Here is a 16,025-nt window from a genome sequence, read left to right as displayed (position 1 = left end):
GAAGGCTGGTGGTGAAGATGCGAAGGATTTGGGAAAGGTGTTTTCTTCGAAGATCCCAACAACAAAGCCAATCGTAGCATCTGCTGGGCCAGTTACATCAACAGTTGTAACAACTATGCCAATTACAAGACCAATTTCGAAAGGAATTGTGATTGGTAAATCTGTTGATACTAGTGGGAGTGGTTCGAAAAAAAAAGAAGTAATATATGATTCAGCTTTGAAAGATAAAGGGAAAACGATAGTTGTGGAAAAGTCGAAAGAAGAAAAGAAAGCTGAAGCAGAAGCTGAAATTGAAAGACTAAGGTTGATTCAAAGCATAATGACTCAACGTGCGAGTGATCCTAAGGGTATGGACAAAGGTGATCCGTCCAAACACTACAATTATGAAACAATTGAAGCCAGGGTTGCATATAATCATATGTATTCGTTTGAGAAGAAACCAAAGCAGAGTTACATGGTTATGAATACTGATACAAGTCAGCTTGACTTTCCAGTGAATGAGATGATGTTCATCATGCCACAATTTAAAGTAGAAGGAAATTTCAAAGAAAAGGATGATGGTACTCACATGAAAATTAGATTTCATGCTGTTCTTGTAAAAGCCCCTGAGGAAGTTTGGTCTTTGGTGAAGATCAAGAAAGTTATCAGTATGAAAAAGGATGTGGTGTTCGAAAACACAGTCCAAAATATCAAGTACGTGGTGGCCAGGGCAAATGGAAGTATTTGCGAATTTACAATTGCAGATTTTCCATTAATGAACTTGTATGATCTTATACAAGTTGCATTGATTATGAAAGACAAATCTTTTTCATATCTTCAAAACACTGAACCTGATGAATTTAAGCTTGGGGTTGCTCACATCAAGATTTTCATCGAAAATTATTATGAGTGCTTGGCTCTAACTGATGTGGAGTTAGCTACAGCTAAAGGTATGGAAATAAAAGCTCCAATGGCACCTACGAAGACTCAAGCAGAATTGAAAAAGTATGTTGATGGTGAAATCTGCTTGAAGCCTTTTGGGTTAGTCTTCGCAGGAAAGGACAAGGCTGGAAAAGCAAAACGTTTCTTATTTCAGGCATGCGAAGTGGAGAGATATTTAACGTCTCAATATACAAACTTAATTGTTCGTATGAATCATTGTAAGAAGAACAATGAAGGAGATAAGAAAGAGCTAAAGAAGATAATTTTCTGGTATACGGAAATTCGAAGAGTGATGCCGTATTCCATCCAGCTTCTTACAAATTAAGAAGTTCGACTATGATTACAAAGGGGGAGATTGTAAGGGTCAAAAATTTTGTAATTAGTCGAAGTATATTTTGCACTCTTCGAATGCTTTGTAATCTATTTTACTAAGGCGCTTTTATTCGAAGCTTAAGTGTCTATGCCTTACTATATTTTTTGTACGCTTTCTGATTCCTATAAATAGGGATATTTACTAGAGTTAGATAAGAGTTTTTACAGACCTGTCTTTGTACTCTATAAACATTCGAAAGCGTAATAGAGCTGAAACAAGATCATATTTACATCCGTTGTTCAATCTCGCATTCTTACTACAATTTTAACTCTGATTCATTTTATACTCGATTCGTTGGTTCATCAGGAACCTTTATCATTGTTCCCCCAAGAATCTCTATCACTATTCCTGAAAGAACCACATAACATTGTTCCTGTATTAATCTTTATCATTGTTCCCGCAAGAACCACATAACACAGTTCCTGTAGGAACTTTTGTCATTCTTCCCGTAGGAACCTTTATCACTATTCATGTAGGAACATTTATCATTGTTCTCGTAGGAACCTTTATTATTGTTCTCGTAGGAAACACATAACATTTTTCCCATAGGAATCTTTATCATTCTTTCCGTATGAACCACATAATATTATTCCCATAGGAATCACATAACAATGTTCCTATAGGAACCTTTAAACCATATTCTCGTAAGATCATTATTCCGACTTTTCCATTTCCCCGGGCAAAAGTCATCATTCATTGAACGAGTTATATATATATATATATATATATATATATATATATATATATATATATATATATATATATATATATATATATAAGATTTTGGAAGATGCGTCGGGTCACCTAATCACTCAACCATGTCTTCGCGTTGCGAAATAATCTACAAGTCGAGTCATTACTTTTTCCACCTATTCCCTGCTACGTGTCACGATCTGGTGATATGTGTCCATTGACTAGACACATAGAAGCATCACGTCACATAGAGAATGCGTCATGTTCCTTATTTATCCGTTTTCTTGATTTTTCTCAACCATGTTGTCTGTCCCCAACACGGATTATAAACACCGAATAGAGTATAGCCAAATACTCACTTTTTCAGTCGTTACAGAGCTCACTGTAAATTGCAAACTAAACGTAATTTCTTAAAACAAACTGGTACTGCACACTCTACTTTACTTCGATATTCGATTCTTGTTTTGGCCTCAAATGGTTTTGGTACTACACGGTTTGGTACTAGTTCAGTCCAGTTATGGTACCGAGATTAAACAACAACTAGAAAGAGTTTATTACATATTAATTCTTGAAATTATTGATATTTTTCGAAATCATTTAAAAGATGTTTATTTACTAAAGTAAGGTGTGCCTTTTTTGAAAGGTGTTTTAATAAAAACAATTTATAATTGTCTTTTTATTTGGCAACATAAATTGTAATAAGTTTCTGATGATTGATAAAACCAACGTAATTTTAAAAACAATATATTCAAGCATAAATTATATGACATTGTTCACTTAAAAATCCAAACCATATTTTTTATCCGGGTCAGATAAAATCGATATTTCTACACCTCTACTAAATAATCTATCGAACATTGTTTGCTTGACAAGTTTATTACAATGATCAATATTTTCTAGTTGGAGTAGGAAGTGCAATAGTAGGAGATACTAAAGAATTATGCAATTTCATTTTCATGGAATTTATATGAAAATTATTTCACTAATGTATTTCTAGTATACAGGGATGAGCATATGGACCGGGGAACCGGCCGGAACCGGTACTATAATCTCGTCAATTTTTAGAACCGGTCGGGCCGGGACGAACCGGTCCAAAATCGGGAACCGGGCCGGATAACTCACTCAAATTTTGAAAGTTGCATAACTCACTCAGTTTAACTTTTTTTGACCCGGATCTTTTTCCTACATGTAGATTATGATTTATACTTAAGTTTAGACTATAAAAACGCTTGATTTGATTAAAAACAGAATGAGTTACAAGCCCCGCAAGGAAGGGTATCAAATCAAAAAAAAATTATGTTTCAGCAATAAAATGTAATCTGACTTTGTTGTTCAAATGTGCATAACTCACTCAATTTAACTTTTTTTTTACTTGAATCTTTTTCCTACATGTAGATTAGGATTTGTAACTAAGTTTAGACTATAAAAACGCTTGATTTGTGTCACACCCCAAAACCTGAACGGCAGAATCGTTCTGGGGCGGAGGACGTAATGCGTAGTATCACAACAATTGTATCATAGCAAGCATAGTAAACACAACCAGACATTGAATACATATATGAAAAAGGTTTATATTGTCTTAATACATAGTTTTGTTCATATCAAAAGTAAAATGGAAAGACGTGACTCTAACGCTCCGACTTCTCCAATCTCCTGAAAGTACCGGTCTACTAATTCCCTGAGAATACAAGCAGATTGAAAGAATATCAGCATAAGGCTGGTGAGTTCATAAGCATTTAGTTTTGGTGGAAAATGTTCTTTGATCCTTTTGGAAGGTGTTCCTAAAGAAAATCCCATATTTTCTTATGAAAAGCATGTTTGAAAACCCATTCCTTCCATGACTTCCAGATTCATACAAGATATGTACAATCCAAGGAATCATGGAATGAATATGAATGTCCCTTTAGATAAATGTTAAACCATCCGTTTATGAAAAAGTCGTGTTATCCCGAGAAAATCCTATATTTTCCCTAAAAGTTGATTGTTGGTTATCCGCTCTAAACTGAAGTGTACAAGTATCTACCATACTTATATCGATAAACGTAGTTTCCTTTGGAAAACCCTGGTTACTCCCAGTGAGGTATATTAGCCTTATTACATAAACAAAACTAATAAAAACGTGGTGAACTAAATCCTGAAGGTATTGTTAATACCTTCCAGTAATCAATCGGTTATTACTTTGAGGTTAGTTCGCTTGATCCATTATTACATAAGTAAATTGTTGTTATCTACATTGTGAGTTTTACGACCATACATTAACTGGATATGGCACGTAACGGGGCCAGTATCCTTTATGACTTTGTCACCCGTAGACCTGCCGGTCCCACTGTAGCTAGCAGCGAGGTGCGGGATAGTCTGTCCCGTATAGATCTATACACAACAGTCACGCTCTCCCTACAAGAGATTCTGGTCATAAGTGTTAGTCCTACACTCTGTTTCGGTGGTGAGTGTTACCAAGGACGTGTCTCCAACTTAGACTAACAAATTTACAAGGAATAATATTGAAAATCATTTTCGTGATTAACATGAATCCTTTATAAAATGATACATTTTACTTCATGATTCATAGGTTCATTGCCCTAGTTTTGAACTGTTTCGGCGAGTTGATTTCTTAACCGTTTGGTAAAACTGTTTTCCATGTTAAAAGTATACTGAAAATATAATTATCTTAAACAAAATAATATATTTTGAGCACAAGATTCCTTATGATTTTGCTTGTATCCTCCCCCTGAAAACATGAAAACTCGGAAAAGTGTAGGGGTATGAACTCACCTCGGGCGATTTGAATGAAGGATCGATACGGAATGCGGGATGTTCAAGTGAAGTCTTGAACACTATTTGATCCTAAGTAACATGTAATGACACATAAAGGAGTCAAATGAAGGTATTTCACTACTAGATATTATGAGGAACCACTCTAAGAACTTGGGACTACTTGCACTAAGTGTTAGGACCTTAAAGGACTGAATGAGAGGGGTGTATTACCTCCTTAAAGGTGTGTGCGGCCATGGGTGTGCGGCCCAAGGGGTGTGCGGACGTACACTCATGATGGAGGGTGCCTTTGAGGTGTTTTCAAAGTCCATACTTGCATCCATGAAGTGTTCTAGGTCCATACTTAGTGGTAGTACAAGTTAAGGGCCTTAGAAATGGGTTTGTGGTCCTAGGGTGTGTGTGTGTGTGGTCACACAAAGGTGTGTGTTGCCGTACAAGGGAGTGTGCTACCGCACACAGGAGTGTGCTGCCGCACAAGGGAGTGTGTGGTCGCACAAAGGTGTGTGCGGCCGTACACAGGGGTGTGCGGTCGTACACCCTTCAAGTTTGTGTCCAAAATGCCAATTCCAAGGTGTAGCAAGGCTATGGTCATGTCTAACTCGAAGGTGGAAGCCAAACTCTCACTTTGGAGGGACTTTTAGGAGTGTGCAGCCACCATATGTGGGTGTGCGGTCGTACTCCTTCAAAGAGATGAAGAACATGACGGGACTCGATGATTCAAGGCTTAGATCAAGTGGTTCTTCAAGCACAACAAGGTAAGGGATGGATTACTCACGTTTTTGAAGCTTTGGAGGGTTTGTGGTTAAAGAAGCTTGAGAGAAATGGTGTTGTGTGCTGCCAAGGTGTTAAAGGAATGAAAGGAAAGGGGACTACCCTTTATATAAGGGTGAGTGTGCTGCCTAGAAGTGAGTATGCGGCCAAGAGGTGAGTGTGCGGCCACACACCCAGGTGTACGGCCGTACACTACTCCTAAAGGTGTGTATGGACCTGTTTTGACACTATACAGCTTGCCGACTCATTCCTAACTTCAACCTTGGCTATACTCAAGCTTAGAACGCTTAAACGAGCCCTTCAACAGCACAAGAAGTCAACAAAACAACTTTATCATTGATTGGATTGACTAAGTGTACAAGATAGAAGTTTCGGGTTGTCACAATTTGGTTAAAAATAGAATGAGTTACAAGCCCCGCAAGAAAGGGTATCAAAGCAAAAAAAAAATTATGTTTCAGCAATAAAATGTAATCTGACTTTGTTGTTCAAATGTGCATAACTCACTCAATTTAACTTGTTTTGACCTGAATCTTTTTCCTACATGTGGATTAGGATTTTTAGTTAAGTTTAGACTAGAAAAATTCTTGATTTGGTGTGACATCCCCATTTTCACGGCCAGAAAAGACCGATTTTGTTTATGCTTAATAAAAATCAGAGTACTTCTTTTAATAAAAATGTTGCGGAATTTGTTCTCAGTAAAACATGATAAATACGTTATCAAAGCATTTCCGAAGAAATATATTTTTATTCATTTTTAAAACATTTGGGATGTCATCGTCAATACAGAAACATAAGCATAAACAGAACTTACATTCATTTACACTAGTGATCTACATCTCTTTTAAATCTCTCAGTGTAATGTAACTTCATATCGACACCTGTGATAGAAATAAGCTGGAGTGGGTCAGGTTGGGAAACCTGGTGAGTACATAGGGTTTTCAACCCACAATAATATAATTATTATGTTTAAACATCAAACAATCAACCCAATTACCCATCCCCGTTATCTTCTCTACTCTTAAGGATCTACCCTAAGAATCAACTATTCCTCGTTCATTCATTCCTAAGGATCATCCTAAGGAATCGGAACGAAGTCCATCGTCACTGGGGTTTAGGCACTAAGTCTGCATAGTCGCCAGGATTTATACAACAGGCACTAAGTCCGCATAGTCGCCAGGGTTTAGGCACTAAGTCTGCATAGTCGCCAGGGTTTATACAACAGACACTAAGTCCGCATAGTCGCCAGGGTTTTGGCACCAAGTCTGCATGATCCCCAAGGTTTAGAGTACACCGGGTGAACACATCGTTCACAACACCTACAGGTTGCGAGTCTGCTAGTGTTCCACTGGACTGTCTAGAATAGTCCGTGGTTGTCATCCATACTCTGCTAGATGACGGGGCCAACATTTGGGAATAAGGCTTCTCACATCGTCCACCTCTCACCCTTACCTCATGGTCTATATCACCTCTCAACTCATCATCCAACTCATATTTCATCTACCCATGTTTTACCCAACATATTATGTAGATATAAATACATATATAGTTTAAATCATATAAAACTTGTATAAAATCGTTCATCCAGCATAGATAGCAAGTATACAGATATTATGCACATAGCACGTAATTTATATAAAATACTTCATATCTATGTGTAAGATGAAAGTAACTATGCACTCACTTGATAAGGTGGTGACTCGGTACTCGGACAACGCTTCGTTTACTTTAAAATAATTTCCTTCGGCGAAACCTAGTATTATTACCACTAGATTTTAGTCTAATATTTACCGTGACTAATTATTAGTCTTATTATTATTATTATATAAGCGTTTAAACAATACTTTCCAACCACTATGTACAAACAAGGGCCAGACATAAAACACCGAAGGGCAGGACCATTTTGGCATATAGTACTTCTGAAATCCAACAACCCTATGCGGCCCTTTAAACCAGATTCCCCGTACCGCGAGTAGTTAAAAAGATATTATAACGACACTTATATAAGTCATAATAATAGCTCAAATATTTATTATAAGTTCATAATAACAATACTAATTTTAAATATAAGCTATATTAAAATAGGTAAGCATAACTTACTTACAAGGGGGTTTTAGCTAGGAGTCGGGCTCTGTACGGGCAGAACTTCGTCGCTGAATCTTTCTAAGAAAGATTCGTGCAGCGCTTCAGCGCTCACCTTACTATACTAAAACTACAGAAAGATAAGTCGAATCACGAGGGACCGAAATGCTCGGGGGATAAGAAGAGAAAGACTCTTGAATCAAGAGAATGGTGCAAGAAATATGAGAGCCCAAGCCTCTTATTTATAGTAATTGAATTTACAAAAACTACCCTCCTTAATTACTTAATGACCTTATAGTTATATAAACAACTAAACACCCCTTCATAATACTATTTTAAATAGATTTAACGATATTTGTACTAAACTCATGTTGAAAGTACTCAACACTAGTCTTATAATAACCGCATCGCCGATACCTTTCGAATGATATATACATTTGTATATATATATATATATATATATATATATATATATATATATATATATATATATATATATATATATATATATATGTGTGTGTGTGTGTGTGTGTGTGTACGTATATATGATTTATACTTTATTTTAATACGTAAATATGTTATTATAATTTGTAACTCCTTCATACGAACTCCATTTTTGATGTTCTTTATATCCACGCGTTGGTATTTACGAGTACTACAACTTTCATTTAGACGCCGTCAGCTAATTCTCATTCTATCTCAGATTTACAAAACTGTATCGAATTTATCGCGCTCGAAGAGTAGGGACCAAGTTTCGTCCATATCTTTAACATACGAGCTCTACTCTCGACATTATTTATATCCACACGTAGGTAAAAACAAGATCTAAAACTTTCATTTAGACTCGGTCAGCTAATTCTCGACCGATCTTAAATTTAACAGTAGGATGAGATTATATTGTTAAATGTCCGTGTAAAATTCATAACTTCTACATATGGACTCCGTTTTCATCTGTCTTTTTACCGTTGAGTTCCTATTAATGAGATCTTCAACTCTCATTTAGGTCGCGTAGGCCAAAAACCGCTCGAACTAAAATTCGAGTTTCGGGCCGTGCACTGCTATGCCAAATCTTAGAAAATTCATAACTTCCTCATACGAAGTCAGATTTGGGCGTTCTTTTTTTGTATGTTCTCGGTTTAACGTATACTACAAATTTTGTTTAGATCACTAAGGCTAAAAAGTCTTCTACCGTAAATTCACTATTTACGTCTCCCGGTGTCGTGTTGGTTTTGCTGTAAAACTTCGACGGGTCATAACTTCTTCGTTATAACTCGGATTTCGACGTTCTTTATATGTACGGAACCCTTGTAACATATACTACAACTTGATTAAGATTAATCCTTCTAAATAATCTTCCATCAAAAACTCATTTTTGATTCTCATCGTCTCTAAATTGACTAGCCCGGATCTACGGGCGTTACATTTGGTTAAAAATTGAATGAGTTACAAGCCCCGCAAGGAAGGGTGTCAAATTAGAATTTTTTTTTTATGTTTCAGCAATTAAATGTAATCTGACTTTGTTGTTCAAATGTACATAACTCACTCAATTTAACTTGTTTTGACCTGAATCTTTTTCCTACATGTAGATTAGGATTTGTAGTTAAGTTTAGATTATAAAAACGCTTGATTTGGTTAAAAATTGAATGAGTTACAAGCCTCGCAATGAAGGGTGTCAAATCAAAAAAAAAATTATGTTTCAGCAATTAAATGTAATATGACTTTGTTTTTCAAATGTGCATAACTCACTCAATTTAACTTTTTTTGACCTAAATCTTTTTCCTACATGTAGATTAGGATTTGTAGTTAAGTTTAGATTATAAAAACGCTTGATTTGGTTAACAATTGAATGAGTTACAAGCGCCGCAAGGAAGGGTGTCAAATCAGAATTTTTTTATGATATATCAATTAAACGTAATCTGACTTTGTTCTTCAAATGTGCATAACTCACTCAATTTAAGTTTTTTTGACCTGAATCTTTTTCCTACACGTAGTTTAGGTTTTGTAGTTAAGTTTAGACTACAAAAACGCTTGATTTGGTTAAAAATTGAATGAGTTACAAGCCCCGCAATAAAGTGTGTCAAATTAAACCGGTTTCAAAATCGAAAACCCGGCAAAAACCGGACACGTAACCGGAACCGGTAGAACTGCCGGGCCGGTTCGGTTCTTGATTTTGGCCGAAGCCGGTTCCCGGTTCGGGTCCGGGTCGGGCCGGTTCCGGCCGGTTCGGTCCGTTTGCTCATGCCTACTAGTATATCTTCAACACAAAAATGACGATGTAAGGCAATAAAAACAAATTTTATATTATATTTCACTTAATACAATGTCTCTTAGGCCATATAAATGAGAATCACATCTCCCAATTCCATTTAGACCATTTATAATGGTGACTTCAATGAGAAAGTTGAATGATGTGATAAATTTAAGTGTCATTCAATGGATGAAACTCTACCAGTATGGGATGCCACTTTAGCATTCAATGGATTTGGAGTTCAATGGGCATTGAACTCTTCAACGGGAAAAATGAAAGTTTTTAATTCATAAATATATATACTATAAATTACCTTTTGTAATATTCTATTGAATTTTATAGAGTTCATTGCATTGTAAAAAGAAAATGATAGAATTATATGGATTATACAAAGATGATGTGACAATCCATTGAACTATATGAAATTCAATGCATTGTGGATGCCCTTACATGGACTTTTGACCTCATTTGTTTTGGAATTTTATGAAACATGTGAATCATGGTTACATTGTAAAATGCCAAAGAAAACTTTTAATAAAAAGTAGATTATTATAGTTAATATACTGATAAATAGTTTGTCATTTGTACTAATAAATGTATTAAATCATGTAGGTCGTGACATAATCATAAAACTTTGAAATGTTCAAGTATCTTCAAGACATAGTATATGGTTTTCATTTGAAATGTTCAAGTAGTTTCAAAATCTCTATTAGAAGATGATTATGGATCTGCGTCAAGTATTTTGGTAATTATCATATCATTATGAAAGTTGTTTCACAATTGACTTCATCAAGTGGTATCATATAGTATGATACATCTTAGATGAGGAAAAAACTAGTTACATATGATACGATTAATAATGTATAATGCAGATCTTCCCTTATTTAGATATTTATCTTGTCATTATGAAAGTTGTTTCGCAAATGATTTCACGGAGCATGATACATCTAAGAGGAGGAACCAAACTTAAGAATACATCGTACGGTTAATAATGGATAAATACGGATCTTCCAATACTAATTTTGGGTTGCATACTATACAAAGCACTAACTAAGTTTAAAACTAAAAAAATCAAAAAACTCATAAGATAATTAAGTCTGAAATAGCTCTAATATGTCTTATCTTATGACATGGATAGTGAGAACTATGTTTGATACATATTCTTACCATGATCCAAGTTTGACAAATGAGGATTTTTCTGAACACCCAAAGAAAGATTCAAAATCTTATGTTCATTATCCATCCAAGAATAAAAATTCTTGTTGCGTGGATTGGAATTTTCTTGGAAAAAATGTGCAACTCCAAGAAAGATAATAGGGGGGATCTATGATATCATAAAAAAAAGTTTTGTTGAGATACCTTGTAAAGCAAATTGGCCTCGTCGAATCTGATTAATATGGCAAATTCTGAATTTGAAGATTGGAAACGAAACCACGAACATTGAGATGCAGTGCATATCTGATAAGCCAAGACTTAAACTTGGTATATGCTTTGGACAATAACGATACCATTGAGATATGATTTCCTTGAGAAATCAATACAATAGGAATTGAGCAAGAAAATCGGCAGTAGATTAAAATGAAACCATGGTAGTTATGAGGGTGATGTTTAGGATCTTTTATTTATCTGTTTTATAAATTTCATATTTTTCTATATAATAAAATAAATCCTTAAGTCTTTCACCTAATAAGTGGACTATCAAAGTTTATTATTTATTATGGTCCATCTCCTTGGGAACCTTTCGTTATCAAACGGTGTGGTTTCTTTGACGGGAAGTCACTTTCCGCATTCCTTCTTCGGCACTAAAAACATCCCACAAAATTGTTTTATAAAAAATATAATTTATAAAAAATAAATATATCTATAATTAAGAATTATCAATGATTAAGACATAACAGTGTTATGAATCATTAAGAGATTTACATTTTAAAGTCATTCGAAAGCAAACAAACTTTCCGTAAATAGTCATGAAAGCCGCCTTTTTCGTATGGTTCCAAAACTCTGTTTAGATTTTCATTAAAAAATTAATCAACGAATTTACAGATAAAAGTTTCCATAAACTTTCCGTAAACGTTGAACTCGTTCTGGCACTGTTCTTACGACGATACTAAAACAAACTTTGTAAAAATGAAAGTAAAATCTAGTAATGACTAATATATAACGGCATACAAAAATATAAATAGGTTTATACATCGTATGTTTACACATATATTCATACTCATTAGATAAATTATTTCACATAAATATATGAACAGAATACTAGAGATATTAACATAAATGGTCCTAAGATTTTTCATGTATGGGTGAAACGACGTTATAATGTCTCCTTTTTATATTGTCAGACTACAAGAAACCAATATCGTAAATAATTTTCTATAGTAACAAGATAAATAGACCTTTTTTATAACTCATATTCCTACAAAGTTTCAGACTTTTTTTTTAACAAATATGAATTGAAATCTTAAAGAGAAATAACTTGAACATCACTACCACGCGTTGATGGAAAAGTATTTATTGTTTCCATTAATGATCGACCGATGCTTTTTGATTCTTGATGTTCAAAAGCCCGAATGAAATTAGAAACAATTATTTATAACCGTGAACTTGGTTTTTTATGAATATAATCATTTTCCAAATTCAATCATATTGCCATGTAAAAAATTCTTAACAGTTAGGGGTAGACATGACAAACATGTTGTGTCATGTCCGGTTTACGTTATGTCAAAACAGTAAACGGGTTGATAGAGCTCAACCCTAACCCGGCCTGTTTAATTAACGTGTCGTGTCGTGACTACCCGTTTATTTTCATGTCGAGTTCATGACGAGTTTCGGGTTAAGGGTATACCTTGAAATGCATCGTGACATGTGAGGTTGAAACACTAAACATGTTGAAAGAGTATGAGTTGCGTAGGTGGAAATGAAAAAGTAATAGTTGGGAGATGAAATGACTAAATTTGTGGTAAGTTTAGAGGGCCAAAATGGAAAGTGTAAGAACTGAGAGGCGGAGGGCGGGATCTTGAGGAGGAGGGGTGTTCGAGGGAACTATGTAGTTTGGGAAATAACAGAAAAACTGAAAATGAAGTCATGACAAGAGGAAAAAGTTGTTTCCATATTAGAAAATGACTTAACCCAAAGATTTTCTTTTACTTATGGTATTGGTTTTGGATTTTTCTAGTTTATTTAAAGAGATCAAAAAACATACATATAAATAAACGGATCATTTTTTAGTCATATTCGAGTTGCATTTTTCACCCCTAACCGGCTAACCTTACTCGTTTAATTTTCGTGTCGTGTTGTGTCAACCTGTTTAATTAAACAGGTTGAAATATTTTAGCCAAACTCGTTTATTTTGTATCGGATTTTATATCGTGTCAGTTTTTTTCACCTCTCATTGTCGCCCCCTCCCCCGACCGACTTCTAGCTGGGTCCACCACTACAAACACATTGTATGCCATGTGCCCTTACAATAACATTTAAACGGAAGTTTAATAACACTTTATCTTTAAGTGTTTAAACAAGAAAACTAAAGATGAAAAAAACAATAATAATAACTTAGGTACAATTTGCCTTAGAATTTTAAAATAGAATTTAGGAAAGATGAGGAAATGCATCAAGAAACACGCTAAGTCAAAAATCAGACAATTATAAATCTTTTTTGGAAAATGTGTTTAATTATTTTTGGAAAGTCATGAAAATGACAATTATAAATCATGCATCTGTCGCAAACATCCACAAACGTCCGCCGACTACAATCTCAAAAAAGTCTTCCATGTGCTATAATTCTGTTTATTTTTTTAATATAAGTTTTAACAGAATAGGCGAGAATTGAAAGTTTCGTTTTGTTTTTTTTAATGGCGAAATAAAATATATAAAAATACGAAAAAAACCTACGATTAAGAAGCTAAAATGCAGTCAGAAACAAGAAGGTTTTTCAGGTACAATTTAGACGAGTAAGAGGAAATATACATCAATCTATCAACTTTCCAACAATTAGTCTACTCCTATAGTTACACCACATATACGACCACATATACGATGAGGAAATAATGTTATCTGTAATTCTTGCACGGGTAGTTTTGACATTTTCAAACACCTTGTTGTTTCTCGCCGCCTAAATATTTCAAAGTGAACAAAAGAAGACTGCAATGATGATCTTTCGCTTCCTAGGATAGTTACCCCACTTTATTAGGATAGTTACCCCACGTTATACTCATCACTAACCTCTATAATGGTGGGTGTCATATCTTCATAACTAACTACCACTAAATCTATGCGATACCCACCATTACAATTTCATTCTACATCATTTTTTTTATTTTTTTAATTAAAAAATACAATAAAAATACAATTTTTAAATACAAAAAAAAAACATATAAATTTTTTTAATTAGTTTTTCATTCAATAAAGAAACATTACATTAATTTAAAAAACACATTTACTTAAAAAACTAGAATTAAAAAAAACCATAAAAAAATTAATATTCGTTCATGTTGAGTTGGTACAAATGATCTACATCTTCTCAAAGATTGAAACACGTTTCACTGTTATGAATTTCAACAACTCGTGCTAAAAATCCAGTCGTTCTGGGTGTAAACTCTTCAATTAGGATGACTATGTTATCCCGGCCATACGTGCAAATCGCTCGACCTTGATCTTTAATCATATTATGCATTATAATACATGCTTGAACCGTTCGTTTAATCATATCCTTATCCCAAAGTCGTGTAGTGTATTTCACTACATGTCATGTTTGCTTGAGGACTCCAAATGCCCTCTCGATATCTTTTCTCGTTGATTCCTGCTTTTTTGGGACAACTTTGTCGTTTCACTTCTAGGAACAGAGTATGCCTTCATAAGTGTAGAATAATCTGGGTATATCCCAACACAAAGGTAGTAATTGTATTTGTACGAATGTTCGTTCACCGTGAACGACATATCAGGTGCTTTGTCGATCCAAATGTCGTTGAAAATGGGAGACTGACCAACGTTAATGTCATTGTTAGACCCTACGGCTCCAAAAAACGAATGTCAAATCCACAAATCCTGAGATGCAACAGCTTCTAGGATTATACTTGGTCCACCTATATCTCCTCGAGTGAATTGACCACGCCATGCAGTTGGATATTTTTCCCAAGCCACATGCGTACAATCTAGACTGCCAAGCATACCTGGAAATCCATGTCTCTCTTCATGAGTCGAATATAATCTCTCAATATCACATGGAGTAGGGTTACACAAATATTGTTGGTGAAAAACATCATACACACATGCACAAAACCAATCTACACAATCAATTATGGTCCTCTCGGATACTTTCAAGTATTCCTCGGATGCATCAAATACTATATCGTCTCCCAAATACCTAAGCGCAGCCGCACACTTTTGTATACTACTAAAACTCATTATTCCTCTAGCATCAGGTTTTTGTTTGAAGAAATCATAACGGGCTTCTAAAACATTACTAATACGTAAAAATATAGCCTTATTTAGATGGAAACGACATTCGAACGAGTCGTCATTGTAAAGACAATTATCAGCAAAGTAATCACGTACCAATAAGTCGTGTGCGGCTTGGCGATCATGATTGATGACCGCTCTTGTACGAGCAACATTCAAACTTTCTTAATCGTGAAGGTGTTGCACAACCAGTGGCGAGTTTATGCATTCCTAAGATGGGTCACATGACCCACCTAATTTTATAAATAGTAATAGAAATTCTATACCAAGACATTGAGAAACCACGTAAAGGTTTTCTGAGGACCTACCTTATAAAGAAAATGAAAGAAAAGAGAGAAAGAGATTTTGGGTTGGTAAAAAAAAAAAAAAAAAAAACTCAATTGTTGAAACAGAGGTGAAGCAATGGAACGACGATTCAAATTATTTTAGGAACAATAGGTTTTTTCTACTTTAGTTCCCAATTCCATTAAGGATAATGGACTCTCTTTTATTACATTATATATATTATTATTATTTTTGATTTTATATTTTGAGTTATAATAAAAATAAACATATATCCTATTTATTGACTTTTGCTGCTTTGGGGAACCCGCGGATACATCATCTCCAATTTGATCGTTAATTTATATCCATTTTGTTAATTTCATTTTTACTTTTTATTTACTTTTAAATACATTTTCATATCATTTTTTCTTTAAAGAAAAACCTTTA

At 34.6% G+C, this 16,025-nt stretch overlaps 1 long non-coding RNA gene across 1 annotated transcript; it reads right to left on the bottom strand.

Annotated features, from left to right (window-relative positions):
- Positions 1–3,517: 3,517 nt before the first annotated feature.
- On the bottom strand, positions 3,518–11,353 carry LOC145104408 (uncharacterized). The gene is made up of 2 exons (XR_013707079.1): positions 11,217–11,353; positions 3,518–3,665 (listed from the first exon to the last, which is right to left on the bottom strand). It is a non-coding gene; the product is annotated as an uncharacterized LOC145104408 (long non-coding RNA).
- Between the last annotated feature and the right edge of the window lie 4,672 nt (positions 11,354–16,025).

The sequence above is a fragment of the Lactuca virosa genome, chromosome 1 (assembly GCF_052849685.1).
Source record: "Lactuca virosa cultivar CGN04683 chromosome 1, Lactuca_virosa_CGN04683_v6, whole genome shotgun sequence".
Taxonomy (NCBI): domain Eukaryota; kingdom Viridiplantae; phylum Streptophyta; class Magnoliopsida; order Asterales; family Asteraceae; genus Lactuca; species Lactuca virosa.
This window is presented reverse-complemented; position numbering and strand designations above follow the sequence as displayed.